At 34.7% G+C, this 25,063-nt stretch overlaps 1 long non-coding RNA gene and 1 pseudogene across 4 annotated transcripts in view; both read left to right on the top strand.

The window, feature by feature from the left end:
- Positions 1–25,063, top strand: part of LOC106010911 (uncharacterized) — a 169,453-nt gene that overhangs the window by 73,427 nt on the left and 70,963 nt on the right. The gene's annotated exons all lie outside the window — the stretch shown is intronic.
- Positions 2,306–5,449, top strand: LOC101724620 (coiled-coil domain-containing protein 112 pseudogene; annotated as a pseudogene).

The following is a 25,063-nucleotide window of genomic DNA, read 5'->3' as shown; positions in this document are numbered from 1 at the left end:
GTGCAGACTTTTGATGGAGTTTTTAATCTCTTGGAAATCTGTTTGTATCTGTTTTATGGATTCCATTTGTTTCCTATGTTGGGATTCCATCATATTCCTCAGATCCTCTATTTTTTTTATCTGTGTCCTCTCTAGATTTATTAATCATGTCTTGCACCATGAGAAAAATCTTTGCTCTTATCTGAGTAATTATTTCTGATTTCATTTTTCCCAGATCCTCTTTTGTTGCCGGTTCAGAAAGTCCAGGTGGTTGAGTATCAGAGTGTTCCATCTCATTTATTTCCCTTTGGAGTTGCTGTAGGTGATCCAGAAGTCTGTTTTTGAGGCTTGTTTATGTGTCTTCTCATTTCCACGGCGGGGGCCGGTGTGTGTGCTTCTGGCGCCCACGCGCCTCACCTTCTCTGCCCTGGCAGCTTGAGATGGAGGCGGGGAGCTTCCTTCCAGGTGCTGGGACCAGCTGAGCTTCACTCATGCAGAAGCTTTTTAATAAGATGAAATCCCAGTTGTTGATTCTTTGTGCTTGTTCCTGTGCTACTGAGGTTTTGTTCATGAAGTCTTTTCCTATGCCAATATCTTCAAGAGTTCTACCTAACTTATCTTCCATCATGTTTAGTGTTTCTGTTTTAATATTTAGTTCTTTAGTTCACTTTGATCTTAGTTTAGTGCATGGTGATAGATATGGGTCTAGTTTTAATCTTTGCCAGGTTGAAATCCACAACACCATTTATTAAATAGGCTATCTTTCCTCCAGTGAGGGTGGTTGGCTCCTTTGTCAAAGATGAGGGGGATGAATATGTCTGGAGTTGTTTTTGCATCTTCTAATCTATTCCACTGATCCTTGGATCTGTTTCTTTGCCAGGGCCATGCTGTTTTTATCACAGTAGCTTTATAGTATAGTTTCAAATTGGGGATTGTGATACCCCCTGCCATATCTCTGTTGCCTAGAATTGCTTTTGGTTTTCTAGGTCTCTTCTGGTTCCAAATGAATTTTTGGATTGTTTTCTCTAGTTCTGTGAAATATATTGTTGGAATTTAAATTGGCATTGCATTAAATCTATATAGTAGTTTTGGAAGTATGGCCATTTTCACTATATTAATTCTTCCTAATCAGGAGCAAGGGATGTCTTTCCATTTTCTTATATCCTCTTCGATCTCTTTTTTCAGAGTGCTGTAGTTTTCAATGTAGAGGTAAAAAGGCCTTTCAATTTTAATAATCTGTTACCAACTTGCAATTTTTCCTGGGAGTAATACTGTTTATTTTACCAATATCAGTGCATATGACCTGGTGAGTATGAGCTCAGAAACTTCTCAGAGTTAACATACTCTAGGAAAGTGGCAGTAATTGGCTCAAGGGACTATTTTCATGTTTCTTTTATCAATGTTGTAATTGGGGATTTTTTTTTTTTACATTTTTTTCACTAGCTGAGAAAAATGCTCTTATGTACTTACGTATTTTTTTTAAACATGGTGCTTGATTGTTTTAAAAGAATTACTTTTTAAAAAACTAAATGTATACATGGCAGGAAATGAAGTGGAAATAGTGGAAATAGTAAAAAAATCAAACAGTTTCAGCCAACCCACAATTTAAGGAGACCTTATCTATTATATTGCTTCTTTTTAAAAATTTGGATAACATTTTATTTAACCTAAGGCGAGATTTTTTTGATTTTTTTTTAGTAAAACATATTTTGGTGCATTTTAGATATACATCTTAAATTTCATGTCACAAAATATTGACACTACATTGAGAAAGTTAGTGCTACTTTACTTGCTGTTAATGCCTTTATTAATTTGATTTGGATTACGAGAGTATATTTCTTCAGAAAATAGCTTGCTTTGATTTTTGTTGTTGGTATTGGAGTCTACTAAGTCAAAAGGTTTAAACAAATACTTTTCCAGTTGTAACAATTTTTTGTACTTCTTTCACTACTCTTGTTAGTCATTTCCTTATCAGAAATCAAAAGCATTTGTTTATTATAAAAATAAATTACCTGATCACACACAATCTGCAACGTAGTTTTAAGTGGAAAAAAGCAAAAGATGACTCCAACATTCTGTGGAATCCATAGATGAAATTTGTTGGTCTGTGTGCATTCAGAAAATAAAGAACTGAAACAAATAAATGCACCTGAAGAATCTGTTTGAAATCTATTTTGATTTAGTGTTCCCAATAAGGTAGTTGTCATTTTCCTCTTTCTTGATTTGTATAGATTAGAATATCTTATAAGAGTTGATTTCATGTAGCATTATTACCTATAATTGGCGTTCTCAAAAGTGACTACAACTTATTTTTAAAAAATAAATCTGTTGGGTCGCTGGGGCGGTGACTGGGGCGGGCTGGAGCAGCGCCGGTGACAAACAGAGTCATGGCTGCTTCAGCACTTCAGGTGGAGTTCATCCTTTTCAGCTTCAAAACTGGAAGCAGAAAGTTAGTCGGACAAAGAAAGCAGAATTCATACGCACAGCAGAAAAACTTAAAAATCAAGTTATTATTATAAAGAAAGATAAACACAGTCGTTTCTACAACCAAAAAAAAATGACTTAAGTATTGAGCACAGTATGCTGGAAAAATTGGAAAATAAATTGATTAACAGCAGAAAAATGGAAAGAGCAAAAATCCAGCAACAATTAGCCAAAATACAAAACAATGTAAAGAAACTTTAGCATCAGTTAAAAGATGTGAAGCCTACACCTGATTTTGTTGAAAAGCTCAGAGAAATGATGGAAGAAATTGAAAATGCAATCATCACTTTTAAAGAAGAACAAAGACTGATATATGATGAGCTTATTAAAGAAGAAAAAGCAACAAATAATGAATCAAGCGCCATGTCAAGAAAAATTGACACATGGGCTGTGGGTAATTCAGAAACTGAGAAATCTTTCAGAGCAATCTCAAGTAAAGTTTCTGTAGACAAAATGAAATCAAATACTCTTCCAGCAGCAGTGGTAGATTTTGAAAAATTTCTGCAGCAAACAGGAGGGTGACAGGGGGGCTGGGATAATTATGACCACCAGAACTTTATAAAAGTGAGAAATAAACATAAAGGGAAGCCTGCATTTATGAAAGAAGTTCTAGAACACCTCCCAGGAAGAACACAGGATGAAGTTCAACAGCATGAGAAATGGTATCAAAAATTTCTGACTCTAGAAGAAAGAAAAAAAGGTCTATTCAGAATTAGAAAACTAAAAAGCAGCAAAAGAAGCAAGAAATTTTCAAGTTAAAAGAGAAGGCAGACAATATTCCTATGCTTTTTCATAATAAACCAGAAGGTAATCAAAAGCAAAAAGAGGAAGAAAGAAAGAAACAGAAGTTGACAGTTGAAGCTTGGAAAAAACACAAAAGTACAGAACTGTCAATGAAATATGCTTCTAAGTTAAAAGAAGAGAAAGAGAAAAAGAAAAAGCAGCAAAAAAACGCCAATGCCAGCTTAAACTAAAATTACTATTAGAAAGTTACACCCAGCAGAAGAAAGAACAAAAAGAATTTTTGAGGCTTGAGAAAGAGATAAGAGAAAAGGCAGAAAAGGCAGAAAAAAGAAAAACTGTTGCTGATGAAATTTCCAGGTTTCAAGAAAGAGATTTATATAAACTTGAATTGAAAATTCTAGATAGGCAAGCAAAAGAAGAGGAAAAGGCAGAAAAACAAAGAAGATTGGCAAAATTAAAGGAAAAGGTTGAAAATGATGTTAGTAGAGATCCCTCTAGGCTTTACAAATCTACCAAAGGTTGGGAAGAACAAACCAAAAGCATAGGACCAACAGGCTCTGGGCCACTTCTACTTATCCCACACAGGGCTATTCCAACCTGGAGACAAGGAATATAGAGGAAAATATGAGATAATGGAAATACTTTTCATTTGATGAGAGTACTAGCATATTCAGTAATACCAGGAGAGACTAACCATATTCTTTAAATATCACTAGCCTAGTCAGATTTTTATATTGTGCTGTATATAAATTGAGAGGTACTGTAAGTTTTATTCTGCATCATTAATGGTTTCTGTTTCTACTAAAAGGGTGTTTAGGGAGGGTATATGTTGGCCTGTTACTGATATAAAAGTTATTTATATAAATTTATGTAACAAACATCCATTTAAATACCCAAAGCATTTCAAAGATACTTTGTTTTTGTCATCACATAGCAAAATAAATCGAGGCAGTCATAGAGAAGCATTTTTTAAACCAAAATTTTGTAACTTTTGTAACTTGGAAGTAAGTTAGCTTGAATAATAAAAATGTCTTTTTTTTTTCAAGAGTTAGGGTTAGGGTTAGTACTTTTTCTAAGTTCAACATATTGGTAGTTTATCAGTTATTACTTTTTTGTGTAATAAATATTTTGTATTTGAAACAAAAAAAATAAAACTGTTAAGTTAGATGACAGTCATTCCTTTGATTTTATATTCACATGTATAATGATTCATGACTCATAGTAGAATTTAAGTATCTAATTGAAAAGCCACTGTGTGAAATTCTAAATAAACAGGAAGTTTTAAAAGAACAAAAAGTAGCAATGGTGATGATGGTAGTTGGTCTTGTGTTTCAAAGACTATCTACATTTTATTTTAAAAAAACCTCACATTTTCTTTAGCCAGTCTCCAGTTGATGGGCGATTGGGCTGTTTCCAAGTTTTAGCTATTACAAACTGTACTGGTATGAACATGGTGCACATATATCACTGTGGTATGATGCTTTTAATTCTTTTGGGAAGATCCCCAGCAGGGGAATAGCTGGGTCAAATGGAATCTCTAGCCCTAGGTCTTTGAGGTATCTCCATACTGATTTCCACAGTGGTTGTACCAGTCTACACTCCCACCAACAGTGGAAAAGGGTTCCTTTTACCATACAACCACCCCAGCACTTGTTATTGATTGATTTCATGATAACAGCCATTGTTTCTGAAGTGAGGTGGAATCTCAGCATTGTTTTCATTTGCATTTCTGGAATGACCAGTGATGTTGAACATTTTTTCATATGTTTATTTGCTGGTTTTAATTTTTTGTCTGAGAATTGTCTGTTCATTTCAGATGCCCATTTTTGAATTGGGTCTTTATATTTGGGGGGGTCTGATTTTTTTTAGTTCTTTATGTATTATAGATAGTAGACCTTTGTCTGAGGAATAGTTGGTAAAAATGTTTTCCCACATTGTGGGCTGTCTCTTAGCTCTGTTGGTGGTTTCTCTTGCTGTGCAGAAGCTTTTTAATAAGAGGAGATTCCAGTTGTTGCTTCTTTGTGCTAGTTCACGTTCCAGTGAGGTTTTGTTCATGAAATCTTTTCCCATGCCATTGTCTTCAAGAGTTTTTACCTAACCTCTCTTCCAGCTTGTTTAGTGTTTCTGTTTTAATATTTAGGTCTTTAATCCACTTCAATTTTAGTTTAGTGTACGGTAAGAGATATAGGTTTAGTTTTAATCTTTGGTAAGTTGAAACCCCATTTTTCCAGCACCGTTTATTAAAAAGGCTGTCTTTCCTCCAGTGAGGGTGTTTTGCTCTTTTGTCAGAGATGAGGTAGCTGACTATATCTGGAGTTGTTTCTGCATCTTCTAATCTGTTCCACTGGCCATCTGGCCTGTTTCTTTGCCAGTACCATGCTGTTTTTATCACAGTAGCTTTGTAGTATAGTTTCAAGTTGGGGATTGTGATACCCCCTACCTTGTCTCTGTTGCCTAGAATTGCTTTTGGTGTTCTAGGTCTCTTCTTGTTCCAAATTAATTTTTGTATTGTTTTCTCAAGGTCTGTAAAGAATGAGAAATTAGAGACATTTATAGCTAAATGGATGCACATTAAGGTGATACTCTTAAGTGAAGTAAATAGGACACACAAGTGTAATGCCAAATAGTTTTTCTGGTGTGAGAAACTGAAAGTGTAAATAAGAATCAAAAGGTATAATAGATAAAGTGAAATAGGAAGAAAAGTTACAAAGAGGACGGGGAAGAGGGAGGGGTAGGGGAAAGGAAAGAAGGGAATGGAATTAATATCAGAAAATGAAAAAATGGAAACAAAGTCTTTGTAAGTAGGAAGGGGTGGAGGTATTGAAGGGAGCACAGGGGAATGGGGAAAAAATAAGAACCAAGATATATTATGTAAAAGTACAAATTTCCAATGATGAATGTCATTATATTGTATACCAAAAATGTCCAATAAAATTAATTTTAAAAAAGACTATATACAAAAGAAGCTTTTAAATTACTGATATCTTGGGGGATATATTGTCTTAAGGAGGAATTTTGTTTTGAGACAGAGTCTTGCTATATATCCCAGGATAGCCTTGAATTTGTAATCCTCCTGGTTCTGCTTTGCAAATGCTGAGGTTGCAGAGGTGTGCTACCATGAATGACCAATTTTGGTTTTTAATAATTTAAAATAAATTCTGTTTTCTAAAAAGTTATACACAGATATTTTAAAGCATGTTATAAATCACCCAGTGTTTTAATGTATATTTTAGGAATGAATGAACTATGACATTTTGTAAGAGTCTATTAATTGATAATTTATTCACAGCTGTAGATATTCTATGGTCTTTGAAAGTTCTTGATTATAATACTAATCTTTGGATGATGCAGGATGTCATTTTTATGATAATTCATACCTCAGGAAGCTATAGTCATATATATATAACAATATTAATTAATTCTTGAGTATCATAGGGCTATTATATTTGATTATGAGAAATGTTTTACCAAATAATTTTGGAGTCAGATCTGGGTTTGATTCCTAAGCTTAAAATATATTAGTTAAGTGATGTTGAACAAATTACTTAACTTGTTAGAGTTTTAATATTATTCTATTAGGATTGATGTATTGGATAAACCAGTTATTTTATGTAATTTATTAGTACATATTTTGACATTAGGTGTGTGATAAATGACAGCTCAAAACATGTAATGAATAGTAGAGGAATAAAATAGTTGTAGAATATTGTATAAAACACTAGATTGAAAAAACTATATGAAGACACTTAAAAAGCAAAATGAAGTCTGCAAACCAAATGGTTTTGAATTATGAGCTTGCAGATTATGACTCAAGAGTTATACCAAACTCTCACAGATATGACAGTGGAAAAGGGTGGAGGAAATTATGTACAACTTTACCAGCTAATTTTGCCAAGATCAGAGTTTAGGGAAGAAAGTGGCTTGAAATTTAAAAGAAAATCCTGGCAGCACAAGACCCTCAGATGAAGTAGATACAAATTGAGAACATGAATTGTCTATGCCCATAGTTGACTGCTTAGACTACATATATACAGATAGAGGCTTAATGAAAAAATAAAAAAAGAGTAGAGAAAAATCTGCTTTGCAAAGATAAAAATATATAGAGTATAAAAATATAAAGGTATAAAGGTATGCAAGTGGGATTCTTTTCTTAACTGAGTGCACTTGTTTTTTTCCATTAGTTTTATTGGTACATTTTAAGTATACAGTACAGTTACATTCATCATTGGGATCTTGTACCTTTACATGATGTATCTTGGTTCTTATTTTTCCCCATTACCCTGCCCTCCCTTCACCCTGTCCTCCCTTCCCTATTTACAAAGACTTTGTTTCCATGTTTTCCTTTTCTCATATTTTTTCTTTTCCCTTCTTTCCTTTCCCATACTGATCCCACTTCCCCTACTCTTTTAGACCTTTTCTTCCTATTTCACAATATCAATTATACATTTTCATCTTTATTTACACTTTTGGTTTTTCACATCAGAGAAACTATTGGTATTTACACGTGTGTCCTATTTATTTCACTTAAAAGTATGACCTCAATGTGCATCCACTTAGCTATAAATGTCTCTAGTTTCTCATTCTTTATGGCTGAGTAGTACTCCATTTTATAAAAAAAACACATCTTCTTTATCCAGTCTCCAGTTAATGGGCAATTGGGCTGTTTCCAAGTTATAGCTTTTACAAATTGTGCTGCTATAAACATGGGTAAGCATGTATCGCTGTGGTATGATTCTTTCAGGAAGATACCCAGCAGGGGACTATCTGGGTCAAATGGAACTTCTAATCCTAGTTATCTGAGGTATCTCCATATTGATTTCCACAGTGGTTGCACCAGTCTACACTCCCACCAACAATGAAGAAGTGCTCCTTTCTCCCCACAACCCCACCAGCATTTGTTATTGGTTGATTTCTTGATAGCAGCCATTCTTTCTGGGATGAGGTATAATCTCAGCATTGTTTTCATCTGCATCTCTCGAATGACCAGTGATGTTGAACATTTTTTCATATGTTTATTTGCTGTTTTTACTTCTTTGTCTGAGAAATGTCTGTTCATTTCAGATGCCTATTTTTGAATTTGGGGGTGTCTGATTTTTTTTTTTTAGTTCTTTATGTATCTTCTAGATAGTAGACCTTTGTTGGTAAAAATTCTTACCCATATTGTAGGTTGTCTCTTCGCTCTGTTGGTAGTTTCTCTTGCAGTGCAGAAGCTTTTTAATAGGATGAGATCCCAGTTGTTGATTCTTTGTGCTAGTTCCTGAGCTACTGAGTATTTGTTCATAAAGTCTTTTCCTATGCCAATGTCTTTGAGAGTTCTACCTAACTTATCTTCCAGCAAGTTTAGTGTTTCTGTTTTAGTAATTAGATCTTATTACTTAGATAGGGGTCTAGTTTTAATCTGTGGCAAGTTGAAATCCAGTTTTTCCAACACCATTTATTAAAGAGGCTATCTTTCCTCCAGTGAGGATTGTTGGCTCCTTTGTCAAAGATGAGGTAGCTGAGTATGTCTGGAGTTGTTTCTGAATCTTCTAGTCTATTTCACTGATCCTTGGGTCTGTTTCTTTGCCAGTACTGTGCTGTTTTTATCACAGTGGCTTTGTAGCATATTTAAAGTTGGGGATTTGATACCCCCTGCTGTGTCTCTGTTGCCTAGAATTGCTTTTGCTATTTTAGGTCTCGTCTGGTTCCAGATGAACTTTTCGATTGTTTTCTCTAGTTCTGTGAAATATACTGATGGGATTTCAATTGGGATTGCATCGAATCTGTATAGTAGTTTTGTAAGTATGGCCATTTTCACTATATTGGTTCTTCCTACACAGGAACAAGGGATATATTTCCATTTTCTTATATCCTCCTCAATCTCCTTTTTCAGAGTGCTGTAGTTTTCAGCGTAGATGTCTTTTGTTTCCTTTGTTAGATTGATTCCTAGATATTTCATTTTTTGGGGTGCTATTGTGAAAGGAATTGTTTCCCTAATTTCTCTTTCAGTAAGTCTGTTATTTGTGTAGAAGAAGGCTATTGATTTTAGAATGTTGACCTTGTATCCAGCTACTCTACTGAATCTGTCAATTAAGTCTAGAAGTTTTTCCGTGGAGTTTTTAACGTGTTCTATGTAGAGTATCATATCATCACCAAATAATGACAGTTTAACTTCTTCCTTTCCTATCTTTATTCCTTTTATTTCTTTCTCTTGTCTAATTGCTCTGGCTGTTTCCAAAACTGTATTGAACAGGGGTGGTGATAGTGGACATCTTTGTCTTGTTCCTGATTTTAGCATAAAGGTTTTCAGTTTTTGACCATTTAGTATGATGTTGGCTGTTGATTTTTCATAGATAGCCTTTATCAAGTTGAGATAAAGATTTTCTATTCCAGTTTTCTGCAGGTTTTTTTTTTATCATGAATGGGTGTTGAATTTTGTCAAATGCTTTTTCTGCATCTATTGAGATGATCATATGCTTTTTGTCCTTGACTCTGTATTACATTTATTGATTTATGTATGTTGAATTATCTTTGCATCCCTGGGATAAATCCAACTTGGTCAGGGTCTATGATCTTCTTGATAACCCTCTGTATTCTGTTTGGCAGTATCTTATTGAGGATTTTTACATCTATGTTCATTAGGGGTATTGACTTGTATTTCTCTTTTTTGGTTGGGTCTTTCCTTGGTTTTGGAATCAAAGTAACACTTGCTTCCTGGAATGAATTTGGAAGAATTGCTTCCCTTTCAATTTCATTGAAAAGTTTTAAGAGTAATGGCAGTAGCTCTTCTCTAAATGTCTTGTAGAATTCAGCAATGAAGCCATCAGGACCTGAGCTTTTCTTTGTTGGTAAATTTTTAATTACGTTTTTAATTTCACTGATTGTGTATGGGGTGTTTAGAATTTTTATATCTTCTTTGTTCAACTTTAGTAATTCATATGTATCTAGAAATCTGTCCGTTTCTTCTGTGTTTCCCATTTTATTAGAGTACAGGTTCTCGAAGTAGGTATTGATGATCCTCTGGATTTCTGCTGGATCTGTTGTGAGTTCACCTTTTTTGTTCCTAATTGCATGTATTTGAGACTTTTCTTCCTTTTTTTGATAAGGTTGGCTAAGCGTTTATCAATTTTATTTATTCTTTCAAAAAACCAATTCTTCGATTTGTTGATTTTTATATTGTTCTCTTAGTCACCATTACATTGATTTCTTCTCTGATCTTTATAATTTCCTCCCTTGTATGAGCTTTGGGTTTGTCTTTCTCTTCTTTTACTAGGAGCTTAAGATTCAGCATTAGGTTGTTCATTTTAGCTTGCTCTGTTTTCCTAATGTGGGCATTCACTGCTATGAATTTCCCTCCTAGAACTGCTTTCATTGTGTCCCACAGATTCCTGTATGTTGTATTGGCATTATAATTTAATTGTAAAAACTATCTAATTTTTTCTTTAATTTCCTCTGTCATCCATTGGTTGTTCAGGAGAGTGTTATTCAATTTCTATATGTTTGTGAAGTTCTTATGGTTTCTTATGCTATTGATCTCCAGTTTAATTGCACTATGTTCTGATAATATACACAGGATAACTTCAATTCCTTTGCATTTACTCTGAGTGCACTTATTAAATGTACATGGAAAAGGTAGCAGAAAGTGACAACTGGAGGGTTTTGGAATGTCTTGGTACAGAGGCCAAATATAGTAGAGCTTCTAAAAATTAGGGAGGAATCCTCAGAAACAAAATCTGCAGAGAGACTGGGTGTTATCTCTGCCCACATCCTTAACTGCACTTTAGAATTTTGCAAAATGAGAGGAGCTTACCGTGATCTGGTGGAAAAAACAAAACAAAACAAAAACCCAGCTATAGAGGCAGAGGGTATAAAGGAATGTTATGAGAGGAAAGACATGATCAAACTATGTTAATATACATATATGAAAAATTAAAATACAGACACATATATATGGAAAAAATAGAATAAAGAAAAAAGCAACTGTAAGAAACCATAGACTACATACCATAGAGGGACACAATATTTTTGTTTGGATCCAGGCAACTTAGCTGACTACTAGAATAACACTCTAATAATTATTAGAAAAGCAAGACAGAATTATGAATATTTATAATAGCCAATTTTCAACCAAACTTTTGTAAAACATGCAAAAAGACAGAAACTTGTAATCCCTATTTGGTGAAATAAGGGTGCTAATAGAAACTGATTCTGAGATGATCCAGATGTTAGATTTATTAAAGCATTCCAAGCAGCTATTAAGATTTTAAAAATTAAAAGAAAATACAGTAAATATTTAAAAAAATATATTTCTTAACAGAAAAATTGTAGCTTTATAAAAACAAATATTAGAGCTGAAAAATAATTTAAATGAAATTTTAAAAAATACTAATTGATTTTAGCCAAAGTTTGAAAGTGAAAGAAAAAATTGGTGAATTTGGAAAAGATCAATAGAAATTACACCATCCAAGAACAGAAATAAAATAAGATTTAAGAAAAATGAACAGAATGTCAAAAACCTCTGGTACATTATTAAACAGTACAATATATTTGTAATTGAAAAACTAGGAAAGGAAAGAAATTAGAAAAATTATTTGAAAAAATAATGGCCCAAAACTCCACAATTATTAATACAAAATATTAATTTACAGTTTCAAGAAACTCAGCAAATCTCAAGAGTAAAAACAGAGAATATTACTCTTGGATACATCATAGTCAAAATGCTGAAGGATTAGAATATTGAAAGCAACCAGTCTAGAGGGAAGTGTGGAATATAAGGAAATTACTGATAGAATGGCTGACTTTCCAGTGTGAGCTGTAGAACCCAGAAGACATTGGGAAAATAAACATAAACTGTTGAAGGAAAACAAAAAGCTGGCAAAAAAGAAGTATTTATTCACTGAAGTTGCTGTTCAAAAACAAGTGTAGGGCCCAGGGAAAGGGGATGTTAGTAGAACCTGTGCATCAGGTCCTAGTCTCCTGTGAGCCACGACAGCACAAAGTGAGTTAGTTACTATATAGACAGAAATGAGACTTAGAGAAGAAGCTGAGCTTTGGCCTGATCAGTGCTGCTCTGGGCAGCAAAGACCGCAGACCCCAGCTTGCCACATCTTTATTCAGAACATCAGCAGAAACAGAGGTAGCAAATGACTCAGAGGGTGGTGGCAATGATACTAAAACAATGAGGAGGTATGCAGATGAAGATTCAGTTTCTCCCAGGATGTCTCCAGCTAGTGTAGTCCTGCCCTGGAGCATCATAGCATCACTGGACCATTGAGGTCTTAGCTGTGATCGGAGGCAAAAACAGTTATGTCTGGACATGGCATAGCTGGCCTGTAGGCAGGAGAACTAGGCCTAATCATGATTTAATTATGAAGTGATTTTTCCCCAAAATCATGTAGAATTGCTCCCGACAAACAAAGACAAAATAAAAACATCTTCAGATAGACAAAAGTTGGAATAATTTGTCTGTAGACCAGAACTACACAGAATGCTAAATTAAAATTCTTTTAGCTCAAAATGAAATTGTATACTGAGGTCACCTTGGATCTGCAGGAAGGCATGAAGAGTAGATTCCTTGGCTCTAATTATGCCTGTTGAATTCCAATCCCTTGAGGCATGGTTTTGAGTTTGTACATGTTTAAAGGCACCCCAAATGTAATTCAAATGTTAACCAAAATGCATATGCCATGATTCTAGGAAGGAAGAGCAGTGAGAAATCACTGTCGGCTATCACTGCTTCCTAGTAAGGGTTGTGCTTCACCTGGACCTTATGTGGTGAGTTGGATTTTTGAGAGATGGTGAGGAGAGCAAGAGTAGAGGACATTAGAGGATGATATAAGGATGTGAACAGCCTGAATTTCTTGGGGAGGAGTGGGTATCCTGAGTTGGATCAGATGTAACATATTAGAAGGATAAAAGCTTTAAAAGCTACTGTAAAATTATGTTGATGTTATCGTGAGAATGTCCTTGCTTTTTCAAAAACTCATTCAATAAAAAAGAGAAATGGTTTTACCCATGGTAACAAAGAATACCACAAATCAAGAAGTTTCAGAACTACAGTAGTTAGGAATCATTGTTTTCAATTGCTTTTTTTCCATATATATATATATATATATATATATATATATATATATAGTTTCTTTAAATATTTGTCAGAATTATGTTTTCTTGTTTTTTATACATGAATATTTTGTAAAGAGTTGCCTTTTATTTTTAGAGTATCTGTATATAAAAAAACCTACCAAGATCTTTTTCTCAGTTAAGCTATGTTAAGGCTAAGGATTTTAACCATAGGCTATGTTAGAATGACTCCCTATAATGAGGAGTCTCTAATAAGAATGATTGTTTAGAAAACAGCTGAAATAGAAATATTTTAGAGGAGAAGATGATTCCTAATCAAAGTTAAAAGATAAGGGACTTTTTATATAGCAAAATATCATTTATATGCAAACTATAATTGATTAGTAATATGCCAACCAAATTCAAGGAAGAATTTAAGCACAAAAAGATTATGAAGCATACCAAGGAAGTTTTTTTGAGTGGTATATATACTCTTGATTGTGTCAGTAGTTTCTCAGTTGCATAAATATTATAAAACATTAAGTTATATACTTTAAAGTGTACATTAAGTTGTATATTATAATGTATGTAACTTTTTGAATATCAATTATACCTCGATAAAATTACTGAAAATTATAAATAGCACCTGAATCATAGTAAAACCTTCATGTAAAGTACTTACTGTGAGTCCTACCAAGCAGCCAGTAGGCCTCCCCTCTGTCTCCATCCTGGGAAGAATGCCACACCATGCATCATACAGGATGGGCTTTTATCAGTCCTATAAAAGGAATATGTATATTTCACTGAGAGTTCACCAAGATTTCTTAGACTATTGAACATGAGGAGAAGGGATGAAAATGAGTGAATGTCTAAGTCTATAAAGAAAGATAATTAATTTTTTAGTGACTTATTCAAGAGAGCTCAGGTACTGATTAGAAAAATAAAGAAAATGGCTTTGAAGACACGTTCACCGAGCTATTCTCAAAGGTACTGTATTGCTTTGAGGAAGTGTCTTGCAGCTTGAAGAAGCAGGTGACCAGGCATAGGAAAAAAAGGACAATAAGTGCGTGAATAGCAATAAGATTTTTAGTGAAAATTGACAAAATGAAGGGAAAAGAATTGCTGAATAAAAAGAATATTCTTAGAATTCCTTTGAATAATTTTGAAAACACAAATCAGGCATATTTTATTACAATATGAATTTTACTCATATATATGCATAATTTATATTTCTTGATATGAAATTTTATTTTCAGAATAAAACAAATAGAACTAACATTTGTCATCTGTTTACTTCTGAATGTATCATTTTCCTTGATCTTTGAAATAATCTTGGGAAATATAAAATATCTATAAAAATTGAGAGAAAATTGAATAATGTGTATTGGGTTCTGAACTCCACAGTTTGTTGCATTGCACTTTACATGGAGCTAAGATTTCCCACTATTTATACCTCTGTGGATAGTTAGAAATTACTTCCTATCATTTGTTCAAAAACAGAAGACATCTGGTTGTAGATTGTGTTGAAATCATTTAGCTGGCACAAAGCAAATCATTCACTTAATAGCTTGCCAGATGGTTGACAGAGAATGCGTTTACTAATTTGTGGGGCAGTTTTTCCTAAGTACTGGGATGTTTTTGACAACATAATTCTCAGAACTGAGAGCATCAGATAAAAATACAGACATACTGAAATAACAAGTGTTGACCGAACTTTTTAGCATTCAGTGACTTCACATAAGATCACATAGGGAAACAGAGTACTTTTGGGTTTCAACTTTAAAATCCTATAAAATATGTTGTTACTAAATTTAAAGCATTGATACCTTCCCAATTTTCACCTGAAAGAGAATGTGACTTGAGATTTTAAAAGCACATGATCACTTTGACCAGATAAAGCCCCCTTAAGAATCTGTTGAGATTAGTAGTAGTATCCATGTCCAAATTTGGCTAATACTTTTATTCACATTGGATTAACTTATAAGGGAGAATCAGTTCACTAATAAGAAGCTGTGTTGACAGGAGCTAAAACTAAGTACATTCTTTTATTTTTTTAAGACTTTGAATCTAGGCCTTATTTGTTGGATTTCTGTTATGCTGTATATATCAGCAGCTCTGGAAGCTGCCATTCTCTGCTTCAGCCTTTGGAATCAGAGCTAATGTTGAGGCTGTCCAGCTAGTTTTTGCTGTGTAGTTTTGGGAAGAGAAATATTCTCTCTAGATTTTAGCTTTTCATGGGATTGTTCGGTGAACTAAATAAGAATATGTTAAATATTAAGTAATGAGTAAGCAATAGTAATAATGAAAACAATTATTATCTGCTTCAGTAACAAGCACCCATCCTTCTTTGTTTACCTTGTCTGTGAATGGACATCTATACTTCCACCAGTGAATCTCTTCTATCTATCTTCCTCCTCCTGCCTGAATCTCTTCCATGAAAATAGATGTACAAGCCTGTTCTGTCTTTGCCATTAAACCTTGTCTAGGTCTGTCTTACTCAGTTCAGGCTGCCGTAGCAAATACCATAGGGTGGGTGGCTTAAACAAATTATTTTTCTCACAGTCTTAGAGACTGGAAATCTGGGGTTAAAGCACTGAAGTGGTCAATTTCTGATGAAACCTCTCTTCTCAAGTTTCAGACTGACACCTCTATTTATCCTTAGATAGTGGAGAGAAAGTGCAAGAAGCTCTCTTGTGTCTCTTTTTGTAAATGAACTAATTGTATCATTACCTCACATAAACTTCATTGCCTCCTGAAGAACCCCATCGCCAAATGACATCACACTAGGCACTAGAGTTTTGCTGCATGAATTTGAGCTGGGATGGGAGGTGGAGCACAATTCAGTCCATAGCAGTGTCTGAGCATAAGGGTCATTCTCCCTTTATCTTTGTAAATTCTTGGAACTCAGAGTGGTGCTTCCCCATCAAAACTGTACTGATACCAACAGAATGACCAGTTCAATCCTTGAACTTCTTAAAGTGGCCCAGGAATTCTGCTGGGTCCAACTGTAGAGACTATAATTCTAAAAAAAACCTAAGGTCCTGGGATCACTGGAGGAAAAGGAGACAGTAGTACATACTACTGTTGTCCTTAAAATTAGTAAAACTTTCTCTGTGGTACTTCAGGGAAAATGATTTGAGGTGGGCCCTCCAACTGCCATCATTCTTGGATAAGTGTCCATGCTAGGCAGTATAGGATAGTGGGTAAAAGCACAGAGCCCAAATGGCCTGGGTTTAAATTTCAGCACTGTAATTTTTGAGCTGAGTAACATTTGACCTCAATTTTACCATCCATAAAGAAGGATCATAATAATAACTTCTTCATAACATTGTTGTCAAGATTGTATGATACGCACTCATTCACGCACACACACATACATGCACATAGACATACACATACACATGTATGCAACAATTAGAGCAATACCTGGCACACAGCCAGTGTTGTATAAGTGTATGGTACTATTATGATTATGCATTTTGGGAAATAGAACCATGAGTAAGTGTCCCTGTCATCTACTTTCCTATGTATTTTCAGAGTAGAAGAGTCTGGAATACTGATGCCAGTCTAATTCCAACCGACTAAGCATTCTTGAACAGCTGCTACCTTCTAGTCTCTTCAGAAAAATAAAAGGGACTAGACTCTGGGGATTTAGCTCAGTGGCACCACACCTGCCTTGCAAGCACAAGGTCCTGAGTTCGATCCCTGGTACTGCAAAAAAAAAAAAAAGTATATGTCATCGATTTAGTTGTAAAGGAACTGATAAAAGTATATACATAATTCAGAAATTTACCTAGGGAATGAGTCTTAGATTTCAATATTTCCTGCTTTTATGAGCTTTGCTTTCTTCCCCCCAAGAAACTGTACAGGCAGGGCAATTCTCATTATTAATGAAAATAACACTGCCATTTTATGTTATTAATGAACACATGATGATAATAAACTTCCAAATGGAAAATTTAACAATGGGGAAATTAGAGCTTAATCTAGATTATTATAAAAGTCTGTGTTGTACTGACCTCAGCTTTTTTCAGTGACTATGTAGGAAATGGAAATAAATGTTGATTACCAGACCATATGGTTATTTCTGTATCCAGTTAAGTAGCTGCCAAGCAGAAATTGTGCACTGTGTGATTATGTTTTAATAGCAGTAGCTATCTTTTGATGAACACCTATTATCATATAAAAGATTTTCTTGTATTGTTTTTGAAAAATACATTTTAGCTGTGCCAAGATAGCTGCTTAGGATTTATGGGGAAGATATTACTCCACTTCTCTAGCACATGTTGGACTACAGAATTCATTTAGAAAAGGATAGTGAAAACCAAAACAAAGCAAACAAAGAATTTTCATTTGCTGGTACTTAAGATTCAAATCTCTGGCCCATTTACAGTTTGAAAACCTAAATACATTTTGCTATTTTTGCGTTCTCTTTGGTCATTTTCTTGATAAATGGAATTCTAAACAGTATAAGTTATGGATCAAATACTCTTTCAAGGAAATTCTGGAAGATAATGCTTTTAGAAACCAGGAAACAAAGTCAGTATCTATCTATCATTTATTTATCTATTTATCTATCTGCCTATCTATCTATATCTACCTACCTACTTACCAATCTCCAAATGCCAACTTGGTATTTTAAAAATATCTTTAGAAAAGCAATGTTTACCTTGCTGGATCACAACTCTTTAGGTCATTAAAAATAAAAAGCTTTTGGGAGAACGTTGTGTGAGGATGTAATTGTGAGAATGGTATTATTATTTTCTAAGAAGCTTATCCTAATGCTTTACATTAGTGTGTGTCTTAGTTACTTTTTTCATTGCTGAGATGAAATACCTGACAACCAAAGTTAAAGAGGAAAGGTTTATTTAGCTCACAGTTTGTAGAGTTTTCAGACCATAATTGGCTGGCTCCAAGGCGGAGTTGCTTGGCAGACATGCAGAGGGTAGCAAAGCAACAAGGGACAGCCACAGCTCTTTCTCTTCAGGAAAGTAGCACTCATATCCTTAATCCTAGTGCCCTTGAGCCTACCATTGTGCCATGAGTCAATTCCAGCATCACACACTCTAGATCTAGCCACCACTGACAAAGCTCCACCTATGAATGCATGAGGCTTTGGGGGCATATCTAACCACAAGCCATAACAATGTGCTTAAAATTTTCACATCAGTACATTTAATTTATCATATTTAATTTGTTCAGCAGTCAGGTGAAGGGGTAGGACAAGTACCATCACCTTCACCTTTTCATGTATGGAAGGTGAGGTTCCAAGCTATCAAGCGTTTTACACAAAGCCACTCACCAAGTTAACAGCAAGCTTGAATTAGAATTTCTATTTATTTTTTTATTTTTTATTTTTTATTTTTTTACTTTTAAATGTTACTTTATTCACTATAAATCCTATACTACACATGAAGTATTTGACCAGAAAGATTGGTCTACCCGGCTGATGCTTACATTTATTCCCCCAGTAGATAAAACTCTTTGAATAGATGAATCTAATAATTTTATAAAAGATACATATATATCAGTTTCTATTTTGCATTTGAGGTTCCCAAAAAAGCCCTACAAACTACAGTCATCTTTGAAATAAAGATAATTAGAAAATAAAATACCTTGAAATGCTTTATAATTGTAAAATAATTTATATCCATTCTTACATTTATTTTTCCCTATACTTTCAATCTGCAAGATGAAAATGAAATTTAAATGGATAAAATGCCCTATTATACATGGGTAGAGCATCAAAGAAACATAGAACAATGCTAATTACCTACTCTCAGTATCCACTTTTATATATGTAATAAAGATATATTTATAAGGGGAAAAAATTAATGTTCTTGTTTTGTTGGTTTTCCTTTGCCTGTAAGAGTGTGGATAAGAAATTTAGGTGACTAAAGAGACATTGGGAAAGACTTCCCAAGTGGAAAAATAAAACCAGTTCTAATACAGGACATGCATATTTACCATATTTATTTATTTGCATATTTGGCTACAAATTGTATACATGCTTTGAAATATTGACCTAAACTGGTTGCCAACAGTCATTTAAGAGCTGTATTCTGAGAGTGTAGAAATCAGCAGGAACTTTTGGCAAAATAGTGAAACCAGGATCCTGTGTAGGCACCTGGCTCCCAAATGAAAGCATATCATATGGATATGAATTCAAGCTTTAATTCCATCACCTGAAGGTTAACTGCTGACTTTACTGTAAGTGTTGTTAAGCTCTTTAATGTTTGTTTGCTGTAGAGTTTTTGTGAAGCTTAACTGAGATAATATTCATAAAAGCACATTTTTTTTAAGGATTCTGTCAAAATGGTAAGAGTTGTGATCTGTTTGCCAAAGGGCAGCTTCATGGGTAGGAGGAATCGTCTCCTGGGAATGTTTTCAATATGAAAGAAATTGCCTATGAAACAGTCCCAATCATGGATGCAATTTCTGCTGGCAAATCCTGGAGAAGACAAATTTGAATATTGCCTCTGATCCCTCTAATGTCTTCATGACTAAGGAGATATTAGACATGAAAAGCTGTTGCCATTGTTATCACATTCATAATCACTATTTTTATTTATTTTTTAAATTTTTTCTTAAATTCTTTTATTGGTACATTTTAGGTATACAATACATTTAGGTTTATCTTTGGGTGCTTGTACCTGTACATGATGTATCTTTGTTCTTATTTTTTCCCCATTACCTGTGGGCCCTTCACCCTTAAACTCTTCTCTATTTACATACTTCGTTTCCATTTTTCCTCTTTTCTCATAATTTTTCCTTTCCATTCTTTCCTTTCCCCTTCCCCTCCCCTGACCCCTACCCCTTTGACCTTTTCCTATTTCGAAGTATCAGTTATTAGTTATTAATCCTTTTAGTCCTTATTTACATTCTCAGTTTCTCACACTAGAGAAACTATTTGATATTTACACATGTGTGTCTTATTTATTTCACTTAAGAGTATGGCCTCAATATGCATCCGTTTAGCTATAAATGACTCTAGTTTCTCATTCTTTATGGCTGAGTAGTACTCCATTTTATAAAAAAGCCACATCTTCTTTATCCAGTTTCCAGTTGATGGGCACTTGGGCTGTTTCCAAGCTTTAGCTATTACAAACTGTGCCTCAATAATCATGGGTACACATATATCTCTGTGGTATGATTCTTTTAATTCTTTTGGGAAAATACCCAGCAGGGAAATAGTTGGGTCAAATGGGACCTCCAGCCCTAGCTCTTTGAGGTATCTCCACACTGATTTCCATAGTGGTTGCACTAGTCTGCACTCCCATCAACAATGGAGAAGGGTTCCTTTCTCTCCACACCCCCACCAGCATTTGTTATAGGTTGATTTCTTGATAGCAGCCATTATGTGTGGGGTGAGGTGGAATCTCAGTGTTGTTTTCATCTGCATCTCTCGAATGACCAGTGATGTTGAACATTTTTTCATATGTTTATTTGCTGCTTTTACTTCTTTGTCTGAGAAATGTCTGTTCATTTCAGGTGCCCATTTTTGAATTGGGTCTTTGAATTTGGGGGCTCTGATTTTTTTCACTTCTTTATATATTCTAGATAGTAGCCCTTTGTCTGAGTTACAGCTGCTAAATTTTTTTTCCCACATTGTAGGTTATGTCTTAGCTCTCTTGGTGGTTTCTCTTGCAGTGCAGAAGCTTTTCAATAACATGAAATCCCAGTTGTTGATTCTTAGTGCTAGTTCCCATGCTACTGAGGTTTTGTTCATAAAGTCTTTTCCTATGCCAATATCCTCAAGAGTTCTACCTAACTTATCTTCCAGCAAGTTTAGTGTTTCTGTCTTAATATTTAGATCTTTAATCCACTAAGATCTTAGTTCAGTGAAGGGTGATAAATATGAGTCTAGTTTTAATTTCTGACAGATTGGAATCCAATTTTTCCAACACCATTTATTAAATAGGCTATCTTTCCTCCAATGAGGGTGGTTGGCTCCTTTGTCAAAGATGAGGTAGCTGAGTATGTCTGAAGTTGTTTCTGAATCTTTTAATCTATTCCACTGATCCTTGGGTCTGTTTCTTTGCCAGTACCATGCTGTTTTTATCACAGTAGCTTTGTAGTATAGCTTCAAGTTGGGTATTGTGATACCCCTGGCCATGTCTCTGTTGCCTAGAATTGCTTTTGGTTTTCTAGGTCTCTTCTGGTTCCAAATGAATTTTTGGATTGTTTCCCCCCCCCAACTCTGTGAAGTATATTGTTGGAATTTCAGTCAGCATTGCATTAAATCTGTATAGCAGTTTTGGAAGTATGGCCATTTTCACTATATTGGTTCTTCCGGTTCTTCCTGCCCAGGAAGGAGGGATGTTTTTCCATTTTCTTATATCCTCCTCGATCTCCTTTTTCAGAGTTCTGTAGTTTTCAGTGTAGAGGTCTTTTGCTTCCTTTGTTAGATTGATTCCTAGATATTTCATTTTTTTGGATGCTATTGTAAAAGGAATTATTTCCCTAATTTCTCTCTCAATGAGTCTGCTATTTGTGTATAAGAAGGCTATTGTTTTTTGTGTGTTGACCTTGTATCCAGCTACTCTACTGAATCTGTCAATTAAGTCCAGAAGTCTTTTGGTAGAGTCTTTTGGGTCATCTATGTAAAGTATCATATCATCAGAAAATAATGACGGTTTAACTTCTTCCTTTGCTATCTTTATTCCTTTATTCCTTTATTCCTTTCTCTTGTCTAATTGCTATGGCTAATGTTTCCAGAACTATATTGAACAGGAGTGGTGATAGTGGGCATCCTTGTCTTGTTCCTGATTTTAGCCTGAAACTTTTCAGTTTTTGACCATTTAGTATGATGTTGGCTGTTGGTTTTTCATAGATAGCCTTAATCAGGTTGAGATAAAGACCTTCTATTCCAATTTTCTGTAGGGTTTTTTTTTTATCATGAATGGGTGTTGGATTTTGTCAAATGCCTTTTCTGCATCTATTGAGATGATCATATGGTTTTTGTCCTTGACTCTGTTAATATAGTGTATTACATTTATTGATTTACATATGTTGAACCATCCTTGCATCCGTGGGATAAATCCGACTTGGTCAGGGTGTATGATCTTCTTGATGACCCTCTGTATTCTGTTTGCCAGTATCTTGTTGAGGATTTTTGCATCTATGTTCACTAGGGAGATTGGCCTGTAGTTCTCTTTTTGGGTTGGATCTTTCCCTGGTTAAGTCATACTTGCTTCCAGGAATGAGTTTGGAAGCCTTACTTCCCTTTCAATTTCCTTGATGAGTTTAAAGAGTAATGGTGATAGTTCTTTAAATGTCTTGTAGAATTCAGCAGTGAAGCCATCAGGACCTGGGCTTTTCTTCATTGGTAAATTTTTTATTAGATTTTCAATTTCACTCATTGTAATTGAGGTGTTTAGAATTTCTATATCTTCTTCATTTAACTTGGGCAATTCATATGTATCTAGGAATTTGTCCATTTCTTCTGTGTTTTCCATTTTATTAGAGTACATGTTCTGGAAGTAGGTATTGATGATCCTCTAGATTTCTGCTGGTTCTGTTGTGACTTTCCCTTTTTCGTTCTTAATTGCATGGATTTGAGTCTTTTCTTTCCTTTTTTGACAAGGTTGGCTAAAGGTTTATAGATTGTATTTATTCTTTCAAAAAACCAACTCTTTGATTCATTAATTTTTTGTATCATTCTCTTAGTCTCCATTGCATTGATTTCTGCTCTGATCTTTACAATTTCCTCTCTTGTGTGGGCTTTGGGTTTGTTATTCTCTTCTTTTTATAGGAGTTTGAGGTTGTGCATTAGATTATTTATCCAAGTTCTCTCTGTTTTCCTAACATGGGCATTCACTGTTACAAGTTTCCCACATAGAACTGCTTTCATTGTGTCCCATAGATTCCTAAATGTTGTACTGGCATCATCATTTACTTGTAGAAACTGTATAATTTCTTCTTTAATTTCCTCTGTGACCTATTGGTTGTTCAGCAGGTGTTATTCAATTTCCAGGTGCTTGTGGGAGTTTTGCAGTTTCTCATGTTATTGATCTCCAATTTTATTGCACTGTGGTCTGATAATATTCAGGGGGTAATTTCAGTTCTTTTACATTGGCTTAGACATGTCCTGTGAGCTAGCATGTGGTCTATTTTGGATAATGACCTGTGTGCAGCTGAAAAGAATGTGTATTTTGTGGGGTGGAACACTCTGTAAATATCTATTAAGTCCATTTGTTCAATATCTTGGTTCTGTTCTAGAATTTCGTTGTTAATTTTTTGTCTAGATGATCTGTCTATTTGTGATAGTGGGGTATTGTGGTCCCCCACTACAACTGTATTATTGCTTATTTGGTTTTTCATGTCCATTAATATTTGTTTTGTATAGTTGGGGCATTTGTATTTGGTGCATATATATTTAGGATTGTCATCTCTTCCTCTTGGATTGTTCCCTTCACAAGGATATAATGATCATCTTCGTCTCTCTTAATTAGTTTTGGTTTGAAATCTACTTTGTCTGCAAATAAGATTGCTACCCCTGCTTTTTTCTGGGTTCCTGTTGCGTGGAGAGCTGTTTTCCATCCTTTTACTTTCAGTCTATAAATTTTTTTTTGAGTTAGGTGTGTTTCTTGTATACAGCATATTGCTAGATTTTGCTTCTTTATCCATTCTGTCAGTCTGCTTCTTTTGATTGGTGAATTGAGGCCATTATCATTGATAGTTATAAATGAGAGATATTGACTCATCCTTGTTATGATGTTTTACTGTTGTTGGCTTTTATTTCTTTTTCCCCCTTTCCCTTTGTCTGGTGGCTTCCCTCTGTTGAGCCTCATGGAATTGTGACCTTTGTTGTCTTTTTCTAGGATATTGCTCAGAATAGTTTGGTGTGCTGCTTTGGTGTTCATGAAAATTCTCAGGTGTTCTTTGTCATGGAAGTATCTAATTTCCCCATCAATTTTGAAAGATAATTTTTCAGGATACAACAGTCTAGGTTGGAAGTTATTTTCTTTTAGGGCTTGAAATACTTTTGCTCCAGGCTCTCCTTGATTTGAGGGTTTGTGTTGAGAAGTCTGCCGTGATTCTGATGGCCTTCCCTTTATAGGTGATTTGTTTCTTTTCTCTAACTGCCTGTAGGATTTTGTTCTTCTGTTGGGTGTCTGGGATCTTGACTATTATATGTCTAGGTATAGATTTTTTTTTGATCATGGCTAGGTGGAGTTCTATATGCCTCGCTTATCTGTATGTCCAATTCTCCTCCTCTGTCTGGGATGTTTTCTACCATTAATTTTGTGAACAGTTTTTTATGTCAATTGTACTTTCTCCTGTTTTTTCGTGGACTCCTATCAGTCTTATGTTACTCTTCTTTGCATCATCTAGCAGCTGTTGTATTGATTTCTCATGGTCCCTTACTATTTTTAAGAAATCTCTGTTTTCATGGTCCTTCACTGCAATCCTGTCTTCTATACCTGATAGTCTATCTTCAGATTTTCTTAATCTGCTCTGCATGCTTTCAGTGGAGTTTTTAATCTCCTGAACATCTGTTTGAATCTGTTTCATGGATTCCATTTCTTTCTTATGTTGGGCGATCATGGTTTCCATTTCTTTCTTATGCTGGGCATTCCTGGCTTCCAGCATGTTTCTGAGCTCATCTATTTTTTTTTATCAGTTTCTGTTCTAGAGCCTCTAATCATGTCTTTCACTCTGTTCACCATCTCTGTAGTTATCTGGGAGATTATTTCTGCTTTGAATTTTTCTAGAGCCGCATTCATCTGTTTTGTTACTTCCTGTGCTATCAGTTCAGGGTGTCCAGGTGGTTGATTATCAGACTTTTGCACCTCATTTACCCCAGAAATTGCCT

This window comes from Heterocephalus glaber, unplaced genomic scaffold, assembly GCF_053883595.1.
Source record: "Heterocephalus glaber isolate CG9 unplaced genomic scaffold, H.glaber_assembly_v1.0 deba00001600, whole genome shotgun sequence".
Classification (NCBI taxonomy): domain Eukaryota; kingdom Metazoa; phylum Chordata; class Mammalia; order Rodentia; family Bathyergidae; genus Heterocephalus; species Heterocephalus glaber.
Note: the sequence above shows the minus strand (reverse complement) of the source record. Positions and strands in the feature narration are given on the sequence as shown.